At 41.4% G+C, this 17,629-nt stretch overlaps 1 long non-coding RNA gene across 1 annotated transcript in view; it reads right to left on the reverse strand.

Annotated features, from left to right (window-relative positions):
• Positions 1 to 56: 56 nt before the first annotated feature.
• The window catches only part of LOC109272101 (uncharacterized), a 45,618-nt gene continuing 28,045 nt past the window's right edge, over positions 57 to 17,629 (reverse strand). The window contains exon 2 of the long non-coding RNA XR_002082287.2: positions 57 to 622. This is a non-coding gene — a long non-coding RNA (uncharacterized LOC109272101). The remainder of the gene's footprint in view (positions 623 to 17,629) is intronic.

Consider the following 17,629-nt stretch of genomic DNA (forward strand, 5'->3'; position numbering starts at 1 on the left):
AATAAGTATGACTTTAGAATAATATTATAGAATTAATTTTGAACAACTGGACCAAATTTTGTATCCAAGAGATATTTATAGAAAGTTTTTAACATGTACAATCAGTTGGAAACTTTTGGTTTATATAGTTTCAAATAAAGGGTTAAGTTCTAAACAGATTTTTGATTGTCATGCAAGACTTCTGAAATACAGTGTCCATCTGTGTCGTCCGTCGTTATCATCATCAGAGGTAACAATTTCATGAAGCTTGGACCCCCATTCTAAGCACTTGAGGTAGGTGAACTAACGTGAATACAAAAATCATTTGATCCTCACAGAAACCCTAGGAAGTAGGTACTGCCATTCCCGTACACAGACTTATAGTGGGTGCTGATGAAGAAACTTGTCGAAGTTCTATAGCTAGAAGGTCATCCAGGTGTTTGATCCAGTAGTGCAGCTCCAGAGTTGTGTTCTAACCCTCCACTTGTAAGGAATTGACAAGTATAAAAGATGACTTCCTGATTCAGGAGAAAATCTTTGCGGCACATCTGCTTGCAGCCTCCTGTAATCTCACCGCTGTTCTTTGGGTTCCAGGGTCTCATCCCACGTCGAGCTGTAATGCAGCGTTGAGTTTATTGTGATTCTGAAATAAAAGGTAAACAGCAGCAAAGCCCATTATTGGAGGAGGCGGTAAGTTGGGAGTTTTAAAACAATTGTTTCTCAAGTTCTGGGGTTTTTTTATTTTGAGAGCACACAAGCGTGCAAGGGAGAGGGGCAGAGAGAGAACCCCAAGCAGGCTCCACACTGTGCTCACTAAAGCCTTAATGCAGGGCTCGATCTCACAAACTGAGATCATGATCTAAGAGCCCTTATCAAAAGTGGGATGCTTAACTGACTGAGCCACCCAGGCACTCCCCCCTTTTTGTTTCTTAAGTAGGCTCCACACCCAATGTGGGGCTTCAGCTCATGACCCTGAGATTGAGTCGCATGCTGCACCAGTCCGTGCAGCCAGCCAGGTGCCCCAGTGTTTCTCAGGTTTTTCTTAATGGTGGAGAGAGAATACATCTTGGGAACAGAGGGTTACTGGTTTATGGTCATAACTTGAAGTGACTTGTGACACCAAATATTTCCATCTTTTTTTTTTTTTTTTAAATTCTTGCTCCACTGGAAAATTCATTCCACTAATGCCTAATCCAATTTGCTTCACCTTCTCAGCCCCAAGAAATTGTATCTTCTGCTGTTCCCTGCCTGAGAAACTAGACTTTAGGTTATCCCAGTCCCTTACCACACTCCTCTGTCCAGTGGTATTCTCTTTTTCACTATTTTGCTAGTAAATCCCAGTCTAGTATAGTGACCAGCTTACAGAGCTTGCATGTTTCCTCGGCCAAGGTGAGTTTGGTGTGCCAGGTTCAGAGTGCATTACTCCACAGAAAGCAGCTCAATGACAAATCTGTAAATTAAGATTGATAGTTCTCTTTCTCTAGATTGATCATACTCATAAAGTTTGTCCCATTAATTGAGATTCCTCTCATTCATAAATAACTACACAGAGTTTGAGGATACCTCCAGCAAAGCTAAGAGAAAACAAGTCTGCAGGACATTGGATAAACTGAGCGAGGTCACTAGCCCCACCACTAGGTCAATATGTGAGCCAGTGAACTTACTGTTTTACAAGGCAGTTTGAATTGGATTTTTTTATCACCACATAAACCATCCTAACTTAAGCCTTCAAGATAAAATAACCAGGTATTTTTTCCTGAAGATCGTAACACGACATGCAACAAAACACTTGATTTTTAGAGTGTTTGTCAAACAGTATACAATGCAGATTGAGATCTCTTTGGTTGTCATCCTACAAGGGGATAATGAGCAGAGAAAAGTGTGAGATAGTTAACCCTTCTTTATCAACTTTAAGAGAAATGGAGCTTCCTAGCCCATATGAAAGACAGCTTTCAGTTACCATCAATTTCATAGACATGTTTGTAAATTGTCTTAAATATTTTAATCACAGAGGTGCCTGGCTGGCTCAGTTGGTTGAGTGTGTGACACTCGATCTTAGGGTTGTGAGTTCAAGTCCGATGTTGGGTGTAGATATAACTTAAAATCTTTTAAAAAATTTATTTTAGTGGGGGTGCCTGGATGGCTTAGTTGGTTAAGCATCCAACTCTTGATCTCCACTCAGGTCATGATCTCAGAGGTTCATGAGTTTGAGCCCTGCATCAGGCTACTCACTGTCAGTGTAGAGACTGCTTGGGATTCTCTCCCTCTCTTTCCGTCCCTCCCCTGCTCATGTTCTCACTCTTTCAGAATGAAAGAAAAAAATATATATACATATATATATATATATTTAGGGGCACCTAAAAACTGCTGTCAGTGTGGAGTCTGCTTCTACACTTTTTTTTATTCCTTTACTCCTCCTACCCCTCTTCCTTTCTGCCGTTCGTTCCAATCCAGTATTACTGCCACCCCAGACAAGCATTTAGGATATCTTTCACAGTTCTGGGGATTTACTGGGCTTAGGTAGAAAGTACTTAAGGATTTTCTTACAGTTGTGGTCAGAGGGTGTCCGGGACTAGTGTTTTCTCGGTAGATTCACTTGTATCTGACACATGGGCTGGGAAGAATCAAACAACTGACAGCTGACTGGGACTTTCAGGAATCCTTGGGCACCTCTCTCTCTGTCTATGTGGTTTCTCTCGCATGGAGGCTTCAGGGTAGCCAGACTTCTTACGTGACAGCTCCTCCAAAGGCATATGTCAGAGAGTCCAGCATAAGATGTATTACCTTCTATGACTTGGCCCCAGAAGTCACACTGTTACTTCTGACCTGTTGTGTTTGTTTGAAGCAAGACAGTAAAGCCAGCCCATATTCAAGGGAGAGGAATTAGATTCCATCTCAGTTGGGAATAATGTTGAATTTGTAGACATACTTGGTTTTTCTAAACTTAGACATGCTTTAATATCCCTCCCACTCCCTTTCCAACTTCAGTCCTAAAGTCATTAGATGGGGCAGAGCAAAGTAGGTACCCACAGAGAGGATGGGCCCTAAGTCCATTCTGGTGCTGTCCTGAGAAGAGGGGAAGACACACACACACACACACACACACACACACACACACACGGAAGGCATTGTGAAGACAGACCAAGAGAGCAACACCACGTAAAGACAGATTACAGTGATGAGTCTACAAGCCCAGGGATACCAGGGCTCGCTGGCAACCACCAGAAACTGGGAGGATGTATTCTTCCTAGAGCCTTCGGAAAGAGCATGGCCTTGCTGACACCTTGACTTCAAGCTTCTAGGTCCCAGAACTGTAAGACAGTAAGTTTCTGTTGTTTTAAGACACTCAGTGTGTGTTATGTTCTCACAGCAGCCCTAGGAGAATAAAAGAAGTTATGTTACAAGAAAGCCACAGTTCAGTTGAAAACAGGCATTATGTCAGTGGATACACAAGACTGTTACCCGTCACGCCATCCCCTGCTCTCAGCCCTCTCTCAGCACGAAATAGAAAGTATTTGGAAAACCTGACTAGCCCAAGAGAAAAAATCCTGAAGTTGTTGAAATTGACAGTTTTTTAACACATGACCCAGCCAACGGGGTGCCTGGGTGGCTCAGTCGGTTGAGCATCCGACTTTGGCTCAGGTCATGATCTCAGGGTCTGTGAGTTCAAGCCCCGTGTCGGGCTCTGTGCTGACAGCTCGGAGCTTGGAGCCTGTTTTGGACTCTGTGTCTCCCTCTCTCTCTGACCCTCCCCCTGTCTCTCTCTGTCTCAAAAAAATAAATTAAAAAAAAAAAAAAATGACCCAGACAAGTCACTTAGCAGTGATGCTCAACACCCCTCCCACTCCAACACATAGAACTTTTAAAATTAGAACATGAGTGTGGGAGGGCAGAGGGGAGAGAGAGAAAGAGAGAGAGGTAGAGAATCTCAAGCAGGATCAATGCTCAGCGCAGAGCCTGACACAGAACTCAATTCCACGACCCTGGGATCATGACCTGAGTCAAAATCAAGAGCTGGATGCTCAACCGACTGAGCCACCAAGGTACCCCTCACACACATAGCTTCTAATCTGTGTTTTACTTCCCCACTCTTGAATAAAAAACAATCAAGGATTACCAGATAGATAGCTAGGAAACTTCTTTATCAAGAAAGACAAGGAACAAAATCAGAGAAAACCCTGTGGGGAAATTAACAGATGGAGAAAGAAAAATAAAACCTTTTGTTTTTTAAGAACTATATCCTAAGATGGGGTGCCTGGCTGGCTCAGTCAGTAAAACACATGACTCGATCGTGGGGTTATGAGTTCCAGCCCCACGTTGGGGATAGGGTTTATTAGAAAAAAAAAAAAAAGAAGAAAAATATATCCTCAGAGAAGTAAGAAGATAAAAAAAAAAAAAAAATACTGTTTTGTTAAGGAACACCTAGAGAACAAAACAGCTCCTAGGAATTAAAAAGCATGGTAGCAGAAATTAAAATTCAATAGATCTGTTAGGAATGTAAAAGTTGACAAACTCTCCCAGAAAGTGTAGCCAAAAATGCAAAAATAGAAAATAGAGGGAAAAAATAAGAAGACTAATTGGGAAGGTCAATATCCAAATATTTTTGAGATTAAAACAAAAACAAAAACAAAAAACAGAAGGAGGAAATCATCAGAAAAATAATTCAGAATTTTCCAGAACTGAATGATAGGAGTTTCCAGATTTCAAGGTCCCAGAACAACAGATAAGAATAAACAAACTTCCAAGCATATTATTTATGAAGTGTCAGAACACCATGGACAAAAAAGATTCTGCAAGATCTTGGAGAGGCATATCAAGAATTGAGAATCAATAATGCTCACTAGAACAACATTTGTGGTGTCCTCCAGACCAAACATGGGGATGGTGGTGCATTTGTTTTTGAGCTCTTTGCCATGAACCCAGGAGGGCCCTGGCAAGTATCTGGGTGTGATCTCAGGCATCCTCAAGATGATGCCAGTGAGCCATTCTTTTTTTTTTTTTTAATTTTTTTTTTTTTTTACATTTATTTATTTTTGATCAAGAGAGACAGAGCATAAGTGGGGAAGGGGCAGAGAGAGAAGGAGACACAGAATCCAAAGCAGGCTCCAGGCTCCGAGCTATCACCACAGAGCCCAACGCAGGGCTCGAACTCACAAACCATGAGATCATGACCTGAGCTGGAGTAGGACACTTAACTGACCGAGCCACCCAGGAGCCCATTAAGAATGGCATGGACCATTCTTAAATGTTTATAATAACAAAGGATATGAGGACACTTCCTGATGGAAGAGAATACAGAAACAACCTTGAAAAAAAATCTAGAATCAAAATATCTTCAGGCTTCTCAGCATCGACTCTGGAAGCTAGAACGAAAGGAGCAGTGCCTTTAGGATTCTTAAGAAAATTTTCTAACCTATAATTCTATACCTAGTCAAATTATTAAGTTGAGGATAGAATAAAGACTTTCAGTCAAGTGAGATCTCAAAAACACCTACTACCTGAGTATCCTTTCTGAAGGAGCTGCTGGTGGATGTACTCTTCTGATTAGTGCCCTTGTGAAAAAGACCCCAGAGAGTTCCTTCCCCTCTTCTGCCATCTGACACTGAGAAGACGGCTGTCTTCTAAAAAAATTGTTTTTAATGTTTGTTTTATTTTTGACAGAGAGAGAGACAGAGGAGGGCAGGGGCAGAGAGAGAGGGAGACACAGAAACTGAAACAGGCTCCAGGCTCTGAGCTGTCAGTACAGAGCCCGACGTGGGGCTCGAACCCACGAACTGTGAGATCGTGACCTGAGCCAAAGTCGGACGCTTAACCGACTGAGCCACACGGGTGCCCCAAAACGGCTGTCTTCTAGACACCTCCTCTGTACAGAGCTAGGTGGTGCATGCTTCTCAATATTTATATTAATTACCTTTCATATTTCTTTGTACTAGATCTTTTATAGTAAGCTGAATAATGGCCCTCACATGTTCAGATCAAAATCCCTGGAACATGTAAATGTGTTACTTTCCTTGGTGAAAGGAATTATGCAGATGTAATTTAATTAAGGTTCATGAGATGGGGAAATTATCCCGGATTAATCTGGGTGGCCCAACGTAATCCGAAGGGTTCTTACAGGAGGGAAGGTAGAGAAGTGGGATGACTTAAGTCTGGAGTTGCCTTGGCTTTAGCTCCTGTTGTACAGAGGAAGCTCTTTAGATGGAGAGAATAAGCCAGAAAAGACTGGGAAATCCAAGACATCAGCAGATTTGGTATCTACTGAGAGCCCACTTCCTGGTTCACAGACAGCCCGTCTTCTCAATGTGTCATCATATGGTAGAAGATGGGGGGAAACTCTCTGGGGTCTCTTTCACAAGGGCACTAATCCTGTTCCTGTTCTACCCCCCAGGACCTAATCACCTCCCAAAGGCTCCCACATCCGAATACCATCATATTGGGTATTAGATTTCAACATACAAATTTGCGGACGGGAGAGGGGACACAGATACTCAGTCTATAGCAGAAGGCAATATTTCAGCCGTTGGTTGAAGGCCCCTGAGAGAAAATAAACTAAACAATCTCTGGGTCTTGTTCTGGTTACAGCTTCGCTGACAGCTACAAAAAGTCTGTTCTGGGGAAATTAGGGAACAAGGTTGTAAGTGAATCCTGGGAAACAGAGGGCTTAGCATTGTTGGGGTTTCTGGCAAGGCTAGGATGCAGGCTAGTACTGCACACTTGGCAGGAGTGTGAGATCATGACCTGAGCTAAACTCAAGAGTCAGACACTTAACTGAGTCAACCAGGTGCCCGATAAGTGTCTTTTTAGATATGTTATACAGATTCAAGATTCTCCCTATAATGTCTATCTTACTTGGGTAGTTTGTTTTGAGAGAGAGAGAGAGAGAGGGAAAGCATGGGGGAGGGCCATAGGAAGAGAGAGAGAGAGAACCTTAGGCAGGCTCGAAGCCCCAGTATGGAGCCGCACGTGGGGCTTGATCTCACGACCTTGAGATCATGACATGAGCCGACATCAAGAGTCAGATGCTTAACCGCTGAGCCACTGAGGTGCCCTTAGTTGGTTGGATTCTTACATGTCTTTTGAGAAGGAAGGAGGGTAAACTCAGAGCATACTGTCTCAGTGACTTATTGTAGCAGGGCACCACTTGTCCCTCTAACATATGTTATCCCCTTCTATAATAATAGAAATTTTAGCTGGGCACATGGCTGCTCAGCTAAAAACTAATTTCCTAGTTTCCCATCCAGTCATGTGCATACCCCATGTGACTAGGTTGTGTTCAGTGAGATAGGTCCTGAAGTGATGTATGCAACTTGTGAGTCATGCCCTTAATTTCCACGTTCACCAGCCAGGAATCTTACACCTGGATAGTGAGGACTTATCTAACATCACACCATAAATTACTGTCAAGCTAACATTAGAAGAAAGGGTGGCACATAGACAAGGAAAAAGGGGAACGCTGTGCTGATAGTGATGTGAACAATATGCTTTGTATTTTACTTACATGATTAAATAGTCTGTCTACGCTCAGTAGCAGTAAATTTCCATTTTAATGAGATTTGGATACAACATAGCAATTCATATTCACTAAAATGAGATATTACTCTACATTAGACACCATTAATATCAACTGCAACATTATGACTTACCTTCTGTTAAACTTTGGTTTCCCAAATCTGATTTTGTACCATCATAAAAGTATTAATTACAAGAGAAGGTCAAACCAACTGAAGAGAATAAAAAGAAGTACACTAGTAATATTAGTTCATATACAATTTGCTACAAATAGAAATGCCTTTTTTTTTAAGATTTTTTTTTTTTCAAAGTAATCTCTACACCCAATGTGGGGCTTGAACTCACAATGCCGAGATCAAGAGTCACACGCTCCACTGACTGAGCCAGCCAGGTGCCCCTAGAAATGCCTTTAAAATAGTTATTGACATCTTGCTATAACGAAATTTTGTTCACGTGAATACATAATCTCATTATGCAAAACTTAGAAATGAAATGGGAAGTACTCTAATGTTCCATTATATTTCAGTAAGTGAAAAGAAATGTTTTAAATATAGTAGGAGAAGGGGAGGTGTTAAAACCCTAAGATAATTTTCTCTCTCCAAATCTTGAAAGTTTTTGGTCAAGTAATTTGGGTATGAGTTTAAGTTTACATAATTAGGACAGTTAAAAGTTCAGCTTTAGCTTTCATCAGTGTTCCCTTCCCCTACTATACAATCAAATCCTTTCAATAAGATGTGTGTACAGCTTAGAAAGTAGCTTTCTTAAACTGAATTTTTTTAATGACCATGTATGTTAGGCTTTTGCTGACAATTGTAATTAAATTTGAACTGCTCACTAAAAATGGCCCTGAGGACATCTGCTTTGCCACCCTTCTATGTCCTCTGCCTTATTTTATGTCTTGTGCTTTTCACTAAGTTTGAAGGTCTCCCCTTCCGTCCACATTGTGTTATTCTCTCCTCCTTTTAAAAAAGAAACTGCCTATTTCTTGTAGTATTCTTGTTTGACCATAGCGGGTACAAGGTCATTAAAAAGTCAAATAAATTGCTCATGCAGCAATTCATACGACCTGTCTGCTCTCCATTCCATGACATGAGAAAATGGAGATAGTTAATTTACTCTGATGTTTCACATATGGAAGAATTCTTCTGTTTTTTCCCAGAGGTTAAATGTAATCTCACATAGACTTTGCTTTCATTGTTCAAACTATAAAGGGTGCCCAACCCACCAGAAAAATAAAAGATGATCAACTTAGCCTGCTAAACTGTCAAATTCACCCTGGAGACCTGCAAAGAAACAGAGTCCTACTGTATATAAAATAGCAATTACTTTGCCACCATTAATCTCCATTTCTAACAAAAAATAAACAATAGTAGATATTGATGTACCCCATTTATTAGTCCTTTTGCATTATTTTGTTCTATAAAAAATGCAAAAAAATGAAGTGCTAGTATTACAATAGCACAGGAAAAACAGATTAGAAAATTAGAAATCATAGTAGCATAAAACAATGAAAATTGTAGTATAACTAAGGAAATTTTCTTTTTTTATATTTATTTATTTATTTTTGAAAGAGAGAGAGCGAGAGCATGAGCAGGGGAGGGGCAGAAAGAGAGGGAGACAGAATCTGAAGCAGGCTCCAGGCTCTGAGCTGTCAGCACAGAGCCCAACCGGGGCTCCAACTCATGCACTATGAGATCATGACCTGAGCCAAAGTCAGACACTTAATCGATTTAGCCCCACTAAAGAAATTTTCATCATGGGTAACAATACGAATTCCCAGTATGCTTCTAAATTCCCTGAATTTAATCAATTATAAAAAGAAATTTAAGGGTGCCTGGCTGGCTCAGTCAGTAGAGCACATGACTCTTGATCTTGGGGTTGTAAGTTCGAGCCCCCTGTTATGTGTAAGAGTAAGAGTAAGTAAGTAAGAGATTACTTAAAAATAAAATCTTTTTGGGGTGCCTGGGTGGCTCAGTCGGTTGGTTAAGCATCCAACTCTTGATTTCGGCTCAGGTCATGATCTCACAGTTTTGTGACTTTGAGCCGTACGTCAGGCTCTGTGCTTGCTGACTCTGCAGAACCTACTTGGGATTCTCTCTCTCTCCCTCTCTTTCTCTGCCCCTACCCGGCTTGCTCTCTTTCTCTCAAAATGAATAAATAAACTTAAAACAATTAAATTAAATTAAATTAAATTAAATTAAATTAAATTAAATTAAATTAAATTAAAATTAAAAAAAAAAAAATTTAGGGGCACCTGAGTAGCTCAGTCAGTTAAGTGTTTGACTTTGGCTCAGATCATGATCTCACAGTTCGTGTGTTCAATCTCTGCATAGGGGTCCACACTGCCGGTGTGGAGCTTGCTTGGAAGTCTCACTCTATTTTCTCCCCTGCCCCTCCCCCACTCATATGTTTTATTTTTTCTCTCTCTCTCAAAATAAATAAACTTAAAAAAAAAAAAAAAAAACAAAACGGACGCCTGTGTGGTTCAGGCAGTTAAGCGCCGGACTCTTGATTTCGGCTCAGGTCAGGATCATTCTGTCATGATCTGGCGGTTCAGAGCCTGCTTGGGATTCTCTCTCTCCCTCTGTCTCTCTGCCCCACCCCTCTCTCTCTCAAAATAAATAAACTTAAAAAAAAAAGAAACATTTAAAAGAAAGGAAATTTAGAGAGGAACCAGATATCTTAATACATCACAGCCTTCTTGTGACATAAGAGAGAATAATAAAATGAGTGTATCTTTTTATGTTAATACCAACTAATCAATTGTAATTGGTATAATTACTACTTTGCTATTTCCTCCTAGTATTCATTATTGCTGAATACACAATGATAGCACAGGATATAATTTATTCTTTGGCAATATGTCAATTGCAGGCGCTGCATTTTCAATACATGTTTCCCGTTGCAGAATTTGTATGTGTTATAAAAAGAGTGCAGTGTAAGTCTACCTACTTCAGGGTTAAAAACTTGACAGTTTTCCTAGGCAGTGAATGTTACTTGTTTCTAAACTACATCTATTCATCTTGTAAAGGCAGGGACGTTTGAAAAACAAGGCATCGTAAGGACAAAAAAGTGACGTAGGCCATCAGCAATATAGATGCTCAGTCTCTCCAATCCCTTTTCCACAGCAGTTCCTTCCCTCAAAAGCTGCCAGACCGATCACTGTCTGAGCAAGATATTTTGCACGGGCAATTGGATGCTACGGACGCTTCAAGGCAACGATTCTAACATTGCTAACCACTTTACCACCAATCTTTGAATGACAATATCTTATTGCCCGTTTTTATTGCAACTTTCAAATTTCCGAACTTTGCTCCTGGTGCTTAAAAACTAAAGGAGAGTAATGTGCTTAGTTGAGAGGCATCTGATAGTATAATGGTTGGTATATATATATATATTATTTTTTAATGTGGTGCTAGGTGCAAAATCTATAAGGGTAAGATATTTTGGACCACTGCAAAAAAGAAAAAACTCAAATGGGGTCACAGTTCCTTTGTGACCTGAAACAACACTTTGTAAAATTTCCAGCTACGGACTGACCACCTCTGCATGACACCTGTGACTTCCAGGTGTATTACTGTGCAAGGCGCCCAGCGATGTGCTCCATTAGCCAAGAGTATATCCTGCCAAGACATGGTTACCACTAACTCGTCACTTCACTGTGTTTGGTATTCATCATGTGCGCTTAGCTGTTTGTGCTACCGAACTGGGATATACTGCCAAAGGGGTATGTGATCTTATAATTGCACGTTGTATAAAAGGTGGCTCTCGGTGTTCTTTTTTTTTTTTTAATTACCTTGTTTTATTTTTTATGTTTTTTACATTTACATTCAAATTAGCTAGCATATAGTGCAGCAATGATTTCAGGAGTAGATTCCTTAGTGCCCCTTACCCATTTAGCCCATCCCCCCTCCCACACCCCCTCCCATAACCCTCAGACTGTTCTCCATATTTACGAGTCTCTTCTGTTTTGTCCCCCTCCCTGTTTTTATATTATTTTTGTTTCCCTTCCCTTAGGTTCATCTGTTTTGTCTCTTAAAGTCCTCATAGGAGTGAAGTCATATGATTTTTGTCTTTCTCTGACTGACTAATATCACTTAGCATAATACCCTCCAGTTCCATCCATGTAGTTGCAAATGGCAAGATTTCATTCTTTTTGATTGCCGAGTAATACTCCATTGTGTATATATATCATATTTTCTTTATCCATTCATCCATCGATGGACATCTGGGCTCTTTCCATACTTTGGCTATTGTTGATAGTGCTGCTATAAACATGGGGGTGCATGTGTCCCTTCAAAACAGCACACCTGTATCCCGTGGATAAATGCCTAGTAGTGTAATTGCTGGGTCTTAGGGTAGTTCTATTCTTAGTTTTTTATTTTTTTTATTTTTTTTATTTTTTATTTTTTTTTTTTATTTATTTTTGGGACAGAGAGAGACAGAGCATGAACGGGGGAGGGGCAGAGAGAGAGGGAGACACAGAATCGGAAGCAGGCTCCAGGCTCCGAGCCATCAGCCCAGAGCCTGACGCGGGGCTTGAACTCACGGACCGCAAGATCGTGACCTGGCTGAAGTCGGACGCTTAACCGACTGCGCCACCCAGGCGCCCCAGTTTTTTGAGGAACCTCCATACAGTTTTCCAGAGTGGCTGCACCAGTTTGCATTCTCACCAGCAGTGCAAGAGAGATCCTCTTTCTCCACATCCTTGCCAACATCTGTTGTTGCCTGAGTTGTTAATGTCAGCCATTCTGACAGGTGTAAGGTGGTATCTCATTGTGGTTTTGATTTGTATTTCCCTGATGATGAGTGATGTTGAGCATTTTTTCATGTGTTCACCATCCGGCTGTCTTCTTTGGAGAAGTGTCTATTCATGTCTTTCGCCCATTTCTTCACTGGATTATTTGTTTTTTGGGTGTTGAGTTTGATAAGTTCTTTATAGATTTTGGACACTAACCCTTTCTCTGATATGTCATTTGCCAACATCTTCTCCCATTCTGTTGGTTGCTTTTTAGTTTTGCTGATTGTTTCGTTTGCTGTGCAGAAGCTTTTTATTTTGATGAGGTCCCGGTAGTTCATTTTCGCTTTTGTTTCCCTTGCCTCTGGAGACGTGTTGAGTAAGAGGTTGCCGTGGCCAAGATCAAAGAGGTTTTTGCCTGCTTTCTCCTCGAGGATTTTGATGGCTTCCTGTCTTACATTTAGGTCTTTCATCCATTTTGAGTTTATTTTTGTGCATGGTGTAAGAATGAAGAGACTGTCTTTATTCCATTGGATATTCTTTCCTGCTTTGTCAAAGATTAGCTCTGGTGTTCTAAACTGCGAACATCAAGGTCATTGAGGAAAACTGCTCAAACCAAAATCTGGGCTTACAAAATTTCTTTGCACTTAAATTGGTAAGCAGTATAGATGAAAAGCTGCGTGAAAATGTAATTATCGTGTGTGTTGCAGTTTGGTTCTCCAGGAGAAAAATCTGAGATGGAAATTAGCATGCAGGGTGTTTATCAGGAAGTGTCCTTGGCATGGGCACCTTTGGGGGAATGAAGGAAGAAGGATTAGGCAAGAGAAGTTGAACTGTGATGCAGTTGCCCCCAAAGCCTCAGTTGCCTTCTGGGAGGTCTGGAGCGGAGAGGACGCTGTGGAGTCTTTCTGCAACTGGGTGGGGGGTGGGAGGGTCATATGGGCCTCTGTTAAACCCTGTCAACCAGCTATTGAATGTGGGATGCAGCTGGTGAGGCGGCATGACATTGGGACAAGGTGGCTCTCTTCAGCCAAGGGCAAGTTCCAGAGAGGGACTTAGCTGAGAGTTGTCAGGTGTCTACTCGCCAAGAAGCTAGAGTGCTTCAGACCTATCTGGGCGTGCTCTGGGCAGCATACCACAGTGTGGTCTGGAATTGGCAATGGGAAGGAGTGTAATAGCAGCAGACATCTGGTGTAGTAAAAATAGCTGAGCTCAAACTACCTACATCTTGTATCTTAAATATGTCACAACCAGGGGCGCCTGGGTGGCGCAGTCGGTTAAGCGTCCGACTTCAGCCAGGTCACGATCTCGCAGTCCGTGAGTTCGAGCCCCGCGTCAGGCTCTGGGCTGATGGCTCGGAGCCTGGAGCCTGTTTCCGATTCTGTGTCTCCCTCTCTCTCTGCCCCTCCCCCGTTCATGCTCTGTCTCTCTCTGTCCCAAAAATAAATAAAAAACGTTGAAAAAAAAAAAAAATATGTCACAACCCTGCCCAAGAAGCTCCCTCCTGCCTCCATTCAATTCTAACCCCATTCTCTGGTGTATAAGAACCACCACAACCTGCCTTACCCTACCTGTCCAAAACCCTAATTCCCATGTGTTCCCAACTGAGATCTTCAAATTCATCGAGGTCAGTGAATTCACTTCTTTATTTCTGCCCAGGCTCTTCTCTTCTCTACCTAAATCCAGTAAGTTCCATACACATGCTATGGTACTCTCTTCCTTTACTGGATTTTCAGCCCACAGGGTATGCCACAAATTCACCCCTTAATTATAAATGATCTCTATCTCCAGAGGCTTTTGGTGTGTTTCAGTCCAGTAGATTGAAAACTCCTCCACAGCAAGGGTTGTGCCTTGTGTCTTCTCATACCATCTACCGTGTTAGTGGGCATTTGACTGGACACTGAATAGATTCAGAGGTTTAGAGACAGAAGAGACTTCAGGGACCACTTAGTCCAACCTAATTTTACAGACGATTTAACAGAGGCTCAGAAAGATTAAGCTGTAATCCTCCTCTGAGCTCCCTCATTACCGTGTTTGTATGTTTTTTTAATGGTATTTATTGCTTTCTATTTTCTATGTTAATTATCTTCCTACCTGTTTTACCAGTTTTTATCTACATTTTTATGGGCTATTTCTCTCCTGCCTGTTACTTACATGCTGGTGTTCCCTAAGGCTCTGTTGGGTTGTTTTACCTGAGCCATCCGTTTCCGTAGGCATCAATTACCACCAATAAACTGAACGAGTCACTAATCTGTATCTTTAGCTAGAACTCTCCCCCCAGTAGTCCATGGACAACTCCACTGGATGTTCTGCAAAATTCTCCTACTTAACTTGTCCTCGACACCTCCCTAATCCTGTATCCAAAAGACCACCCAATTGTACTCATGTACTTTGGAAATGTCGCCTGAATCCCGATCTCCTCTGCATTCACTGCCACTTGTCATGAGTTCAGGTCTTCCTCATCTCTGAAAAACAGGAATAGGCTCTTCCCTCTTCTCCTTGTAGCCATTCTTTTCCTACTACTTCACCCTCAAAGCTGCTACCAGAGTAATCTTCCCTCCAAAATTAACCTAATATGTCACTCCATTCTACATCTTCTTTAAATTTTTCTTTAAAACTCTTCATTGGCTCCAGGTATCTGGGTGGCTCAGTTGGTTAAGCATCTGACTTCGGCTCAGGTCATGATCTCGCGATCTGTGGGTTCGAGCCTCACGTCAGGCTCTGTGCTGACAGCTTGGAGCCTGGAACCTGCTTTGCATTCTGTGTCTCCCTCTCTCTCTGCCCCTCCCCTAATGGTCCTCTGTTTCTGCCTGTCTCAAAATAAATAAACATTAAACAATTTTTTTTACAAATTGTCATTGGCTCTTTGTTACCTATAATGAAAAGCTAAACTTCTTACCATAGCATACAGAGGGAGGCAGATAGTAAGCTTTGTGGTTAAGACAAACTTCCAGGAGTAAATTCTGATTGTCCCTTATGGCTATGTGACCTCAAGCAAGCTTATTTATTATTTCTGTCTGTTTTCCATGTGAAAAATGGGCACAGTAATCGTACTATCTGATAGGATTGTTGTAAAGAATATGCAAACTGATATACATAAAGTGCACAGAACAGTGCCTGGTACGTATTAATTTCTGAACCACCCTGGGCATGCATAATGACTTTATAAATTCCCTCATGTGTGTTGTTGCTTTGGAACGTCCTGATCCTTAAATGTCCTCAAATATCAGTTTTCTTTTTTCTTTCCCTGTTCCTCGGAAGGGATAATTTCCACTGTCCTATCTTCAAGTTCACCAATTCTTTTCTCTCCCTGGTCTTAGAGAGAAAAAAAAAAAAAAGAAAAATAGAGATTTTTTAAAAGGCATCAGAGATGCCACAGTGGCTCAGTCAGTTAAGCACATGACTCTTGACTTTGGCTCAAGTCATGATCCCATGGTTTATGAGTTTGAGCCTGTGTCAGGCTCCATGCTGACAGCACAGTGTCTGCTTGGGATTCTCCCTTTCCCTCTCTCTGCCGCTCCCCTGCTCATGTTCTTCCTCTCTCTTTCTCAAAATAAATAAATTAAAAACTTAAAAATTTTTTTTTGTAAAGGCATCAGCCTTTTAAATCCTCTGGAAGTCACTTCAACCAGAACTGGAGAGGAGTGTAACCATGGTGGGGGGGGGGGGGGGGTATAATAATGGCTGCCTACCTCTGTGTCTGCACTTTCATGATTAAAAGTAGCAACCATCGATCAGAGCACAGATGCCCCCATTACTAGAGAACATGGTCTTTATTGCACACCCTGACTCCCACAAGGCACATGCAAGCTGCTCCTGGAACATATGTACAGTTGTCTGCCATGGGGCTGGGATGTAGGGGACAGGTAGCTGCTGCTTAGCTGGGAGCTTAAATTGACCAAAATTAGCCACGATTTACTGTTCAAGACTTCCCTTGGAAGTTGCAAGCCTTGCAATGGACTCTAGAGCTCCAAAATAGCTACACCAGACATATTTTGCCAGTAAAATTGTAGTCTAGGTGGGGAGACAGATTCCTGGTGTTTTGTACTCTGCCATCTTCCCAGAACCCTCTTTCCGATGCATCACTTTTCATTCAGTCAGATTGGTCACTATAAAAATAATGGAGGGGCGCCTGGGTGATTCAGTCGGTTAAGTGTCTGACTCTTGATTTTGTCTCAGGTCATGGTCTCACAGTTTATGGATTTGAGCCCCAAGTCAGGTTCTGCACTGAAAGCATGGGGTCTGCTTGGGATTCTCTCTCCTTCTCTCTCTGCCCCTCTCTCACTCGTGCACTCCCTCCCTCTCTGTCTCAAAATAAATACACAAACTTTATAAAAAAAAAATTGGCGTTGGGGTTGCTTAGTTTGTTAAGCATCCAACTCCTGATTTCAGCTGGGGTATGATCTCATGGTTTGTGGGTTCAACCCTGGCGTTGGGCTCTGCACTGGCAGTGTGGAGCCTGTTTGAAATTCTCTCTCTCCTTTCTCTCTGACCCTCTGTCCACTCACGCACTCTCTGTCTCAAACTAAATGAATAAACACTTAAAAGTCAGTTTAAAAATTAAAAAAAATAATTGATAATGCTCAGTGTTGCAGAAAATATGAAAGAAAAGGAACTTTTGGAATGTTGAGGGTACAGATGGAGGAAAAAAGTGCTATAAATTATGATAGCCTTTTGAGAAGGCAATTTTTTTTAATATCTTTTTTTTAAGGTAATCTCTACACCCACCATGGGCTTGAACTCACAACCCCAAGATCAAGAGTCACATGCTTTACCGCCTGAGCCAGCCAGACACCCCTGAGAAGGCAATTTGATAATACATATAAAAATTTTTTTGAATGCATGTACACTTTGATCCAAGAATGAACTCTATAGATTTATTTGCACAAAACCCCCATGATCCATATACAGTGATGTTCACAGAAGTATTGTTTGTAACACTGAAAAGCTGGCAATATCCAAAATGTGTGTTAATGCAAAACTAAATAAACTACAGAACAGCCATACTGTGAAATCCTTGACAACTGTTAAAAAATAATGAACACAGAAAGTATTTAGTGACTACAAAGTGTCCTTGACACTTTTGAAGAACACTGATAAGTTATTTCATAGACTCCTGCAATTGGGATAATCATCCCACAGTTTTGTGATGTTTTTTATGATTACTAAGGTTCTGAACTAGTGGGAAGAATGCCACAAGGTGCCCTGCTCAGTGCATCACATCACAGGTACAATGTGATGTGTCTGTTTCTTACTGGTGATGTTAACCTTGATCACTTGGTGTCCACCAGCATTCTCCAATTATACAGTGTTTTTTATTCGGCCAAACTATCTGTCACATATAAAGGTTACAGACAGTTTTAAGCCAAAAGAAGCAAGCTCTATGCCCAATGTGGGGCTTGA

Source organism: Panthera pardus, unplaced genomic scaffold, assembly GCF_024362965.1.
Source record: "Panthera pardus isolate Hobbes unplaced genomic scaffold, ASM2436296v1 HiC_scaffold_11, whole genome shotgun sequence".
NCBI lineage: Eukaryota > Metazoa > Chordata > Mammalia > Carnivora > Felidae > Panthera > Panthera pardus.